Source organism: Schistocerca americana, unplaced genomic scaffold (assembly GCF_021461395.2).
Source record: "Schistocerca americana isolate TAMUIC-IGC-003095 unplaced genomic scaffold, iqSchAmer2.1 HiC_scaffold_1701, whole genome shotgun sequence".
Taxonomy (NCBI): Eukaryota; Metazoa; Arthropoda; class Insecta; order Orthoptera; family Acrididae; genus Schistocerca; species Schistocerca americana.
In genome coordinates, this window is record NW_025725793.1 from 12,501 (window position 1) to 17,500 (window position 5,000).

Genomic DNA, 5,000 nt, shown 5'->3' on the forward strand with positions numbered 1-5,000 from the left:
CCCTCAGGATAGCTGGTGCTCGTACGAGTCTCATCCGGTAAAGCGAATGATTAGAGGCCTTGGGGCCGAAACGACCTCAACCTATTCTCAAACTTTAAATGGGTGAGATCTCCGGCTTGCTTGATATGCTGAAGCCGCGAGCAAACGACTCGGATCGGAGTGCCAAGTGGGCCACTTTTGGTAAGCAGAACTGGCGCTGTGGGATGAACCAAACGCCGAGTTAAGGCGCCCGAATCGACGCTCATGGGAAACCATGAAAGGCGTTGGTTGCTTAAGACAGCAGGACGGTGGCCATGGAAGTCGGAATCCGCTAAGGAGTGTGTAACAACTCACCTGCCGAAGCAACTAGCCCTGAAAATGGATGGCGCTGAAGCGTCGTGCCTATACTCGGCCGTCAGTCTGGCAGTCATGGCCGGTCCTTGCGGCCGGCCGCGAAGCCCTGACGAGTAGGAGGGTCGCGGCGGTGGGCGCAGAAGGGTCTGGGCGTGAGCCTGCCTGGAGCCGCCGTCGGTGCAGATCTTGGTGGTAGTAGCAAATACTCCAGCGAGGCCCTGGAGGGCTGACGCGGAGAAGGGTTTCGTGTGAACAGCCGTTGCACACGAGTCAGTCGATCCTAAGCCCTAGGAGAAATCCGATGTTGATGGGGGCCGTCATAGCATGATGCACTTTGTGCTGGCCCCCGTTGGGCGAAAGGGAATCCGGTTCCTATTCCGGAACCCGGCAGCGGAACCGATACAAGTCGGGCCCCTCTTTTAGAGATGCTCGTCGGGGTAACCCAAAAGGACCCGGAGACGCCGTCGGGAGATCGGGGAAGAGTTTTCTTTTCTGCATGAGCGTTCGAGTTCCCTGGAATCCTCTAGCAGGGAGATAGGGTTTGGAACGCGAAGAGCACCGCAGTTGCGGCGGTGTCCCGATCTTCCCCTCGGACCTTGAAAATCCGGGAGAGGGCCACGTGGAGGTGTCGCGCCGGTTCGTACCCATATCCGCAGCAGGTCTCCAAGGTGAAGAGCCTCTAGTCGATAGAATAATGTAGGTAAGGGAAGTCGGCAAATTGGATCCGTAACTTCGGGATAAGGATTGGCTCTGAGGATCGGGGCGTGTCGGGCTTGGTCGGGAAGTGGGTCAGCGCTAACGTGCCGGGCCTGGGCGAGGTGAGTGCCGTAGGGGTGCCGGTAAGTGCGGGCGTTTAGCGCGGGCGTGGTCTGCTCTCGCCGTTGGTTGGCCTCGTGCTGGCCGGCGGTGCAGGATGCGCGCGCCTGCGCGGCGTTCGCGCCCCGGTGCTTCAACCTGCGTGCAGGATCCGAGCTCGGTCCCGTGCCTTGGCCTCCCACGGATCTTCCTTGCTGCGAGGCCGCGTCCGCCTTAGCGTGCTCCTCCGGGGGCGCGCGGGTGCGCGTATTCTCTTCGGCCGCCATTCAACGATCAACTCAGAACTGGCACGGACTGGGGGAATCCGACTGTCTAATTAAAACAAAGCATTGCGATGGCCCTAGCGGGTGTTGACGCAATGTGATTTCTGCCCAGTGCTCTGAATGTCAACGTGAAGAAATTCAAGCAAGCGCGGGTAAACGGCGGGAGTAACTATGACTCTCTTAAGGTGGCCAAGTGGCGGCGGTGTGGCTGCATCCGGACTTGGCTTTTCGAAGTGCGGTCTTGATGTAGTCGTGCTGCTGCTGCGAGGTGCCTTCCTTGGGTTATGGTTACAGGGAGAGTGATGCGCAATACATGGGCCTAGCCCTCTTAGCCTCTCCTCTCCTGCGGTCTTCTCCCCTTCTCGTGGGCCCGCTGATTTTCGCAGAGTGGAAGACCGCACCAGGGGCTTGGGGGGGTTACCAGCCCCCCCTCGCACTATCCCTTTTTTTAGTTGGGGGCAGTATTCAGAGAAAAAGTGGTGGCCCTTCCGCTGAAGGTGCCACCCCAACTCCCCCAGCACCTAGCCGGCCAACCGGCCGTGCCGAAAATCTTGTAACTTTTGCAGCTGTATACGCCTGTAGTGAGTGCCACCGCAGCTTCACCACCAAGAACGGTCTCGGGGTCCATCGCCGCCGCCAACACCTTGCGGCCGCCAACGCGGAGATCGTCACGGAGAGGCATCGCGCGAGGTGGACGGAGGAAGAAGTCCTGTCGCTCGCCAAGGCGGAGGCCGAACTGTTCCTCGAGAGGGACGCCCGGTTCTTCTTTGTAAATCAAGAGCTCATCAGGATGTTCCCCGACCGAACGCTTGAGGCAATCAAGTGCCGACGGCGGCAAGCTGCCCACAAGCAGCTTGTCCGCCAATTCATGGAGGCGCTTGAGATCGGTCGGGGGGAAGAGCCGGCGTCCCGCCGGGGAGCAGCGAGCCCGCTGCCTGACGCGGGCGAGGCCGCTGCGCCGCCCGTCGACGCAGCCGAGGACTTCGCGGCCGACACCACCGGGCCGCCGCCGGAGGGGCCGACTGACGCCGCCATCTGGGAGCATCTGGCGGGGCTACCCGCTTCCGCCCAGCGTTTCTCTGCCCTGGATCGTGTCATAGGTCTGGGGCGGGGCACGCCGCCCGATGTCATCCTGGGCATGCTCCCGGATGCCCTTGCGTCGGTCGGGTCCAGAGGGGAGAGATCGATCACCAGGACACAGCGGCCGCGCCAACCATCGAAGCGGCCGCCTGCCGCGCCGCCGACGCAGAAGCGCAAGCGGCGCCGCTGGGAGTACGCGAGAACGCAGGATGCCTTCCGACGGTCGCGTGCACGTTGCGTGCGCGGCCTCTTGGATGGCACCCTGCTCCAGCCGCCACCTGCCATCCCTGGTCTGCTGGACTTCTGGGCGGACCTCTTCACCAAGAAGCCCATCTCCACCGCGGGCTTCATTCGTGACCGCCTCCTCCCGCACTCGGAGCCTGTCGCTCCCGAGTGCCTATGGGGGCCGGTCACACATGAGGAGGTCGCCGCCGCGTTGCCGCCCAGGGGATCAGCAGCCGGGCCGGACGGCCTTACCCCAGCGGAGTTGCGGCGCCTGCCGCACGAAGTCCTGGTGAAAGTGATGAATCTCTTCCTTCTGGCCCGCGCCCTTCCGGAACGCCTGCTTCGCGCGCGAACGTCCCTTCTCCCGAAGACGGCTGCACCAACATCCCCCGCTGACTTTCGCCCCATTACGGTCTGCTCGGTGTTGGCGCGGACCTTTCACAAGGTTCTCGCGTCACGCCTGATGCGCGCATGTGCTGTGGACGAACGTCAGCGGGCATTCATCCCTCGGGATGGGATGTTGGAAAATACCTTCATCTTGGACACTGCTCTCACCGACGCAGTTCGCTCCTGCCGCTCTGTCTTTGTGGCATCGATCGACGTATCTAAGGCATTCGATTCGGTAGATCATGCTGCCCTTCGCCCCGTGCTGAAGGCGCATGGCCTGCCGGATTGTTTTGTCGAGTATGTCGAGCGGTGCTACGAGGGCAGCACGACAGTGATAGCGGACGGCGCCGGCGTGGGCGTGTCTGTGCAGCCAGGACGGGGCGTTCGCCAGGGCGATCCCCTCTCCCCCCTCCTGTTCAACTTTGCGGTGGACTACGTTTTAGGCCAACTGCCCTCCCACATCGGAGCTCGGATCCTCGGTCGCAGAGTCAACGCTGCGGCCTTTGCAGATGACGTCTTGCTGTTTGCAGCGACCCCGAGGGGCTTGCAGTCCCTCATCGACGCAGCTACCGCAGCCCTCGCCCACCTGGGGCTGCAGATCAACGCCCGGAAGTGTTTCACCCTCGCCTTAGTCGCGTCAGGGCGCGAGAAGAAGGTGAAGGTGGACAGCAATGTCACCTTCACAGCAGGCAATACCACCATGCCTGCCCTGCGTGTGGGTGAAACCTTCCGGTACCTGGGGCTGCAATTCTCCACGGCGGGTCGCTGTGTCTTCAATCCACGTCGCCACCTGGTGGAGCAGCTTGACGTCATCTCCCGAGCTCCGCTGAAGCCGCAACAGCGCCTCCACGCTCTCACCAACGTACTTCTCCCTGGCCTGTACCACGGGCTGGCCCTCAGCCGCACCCGGGTGGGTGCATTGAAGTCGGCCGACGTCACCATCCGGGCCGCCGTCAGGAGATGGTTCCGCCTTCCGGCGGACACCCCCCTGGGATACTTCCACGCTCCTGTTGCCCAGGGGGGCCTCGGCATTCCATCTTGCCGATGGATGGGTCCGACCCTCCGTCGGTCCCGTCTCCTGGCGCTGAAGAAGATAGGGCCAGCCTGCGACGGTGCAGGCATGGATGAGGTGCAGCGTGAGATCGAGGTGCTGGAGCGCCACCTAATGTGGGAGGGCCACCTCCTCAAATCGTCAACGCAGGTTGGGGAAATGTGGGCGGCGCGCCTACACATCGCCATTGACGGTGCGGCGCTCTCATCTTCTGCCGCCGTCAGTGGCCAACATCAGTGGGTCGCCGACACCAGTCGCCTGCTATCTGGGCGTGAATACATCGACGCCCTCCGCGCCCGCATCAACGCCTTCCCTACGAAGGCACGGCGCAGTCGCGGGCGGGAGGCGGACACCAGATGCCGCGCGGGATGCCAGGCCGTGGAGACCGCCAACCACGTACTTCAGGCTTGCTTTCGGACGCACGGGTCCCGGGTCAAGCGCCATGACGCTGTAGTGCGTTATGTCGCCCGTGGACTCGCGCAGAGGGGCTTCAATGTCTCTGTGGAGCCCCACCTCCGAACACCTGAGGGCATCCGCAAGCCTGACGTGGTGGCGGTCAAAGACGGCATCGCCCGCGTGGTCGACGCCCAGATAGTCGGAGACCACCTCCGGCTCGACTGGTGTCACTCCCAGAAGGCGGCCTACTACGACACGCCGTCCATCCGGCGTGCCATCTCCAACCTGCACCGTGACGTTGAGGAGGTGATTGTGTCCACCGCGACGTTGAACTGGAGGGGTGTATGGTCTCCAGCGTCGGCGAGGGATCTCGCCGCCTTAGGCTTCCGACCCCGAGAACTGGCGGTGCTGAGCACCAGAACACTACAGAGTTGCTGCAAAAGTTACAA

General features: G+C 62.7%; 1 pseudogene; it reads left to right on the plus strand.

Moving 5' to 3' along the window:
• The window catches only part of LOC124571452, a 9,024-nt pseudogene that overhangs the window by 1,287 nt on the left and 2,737 nt on the right, over nucleotides 1-5,000 (plus strand).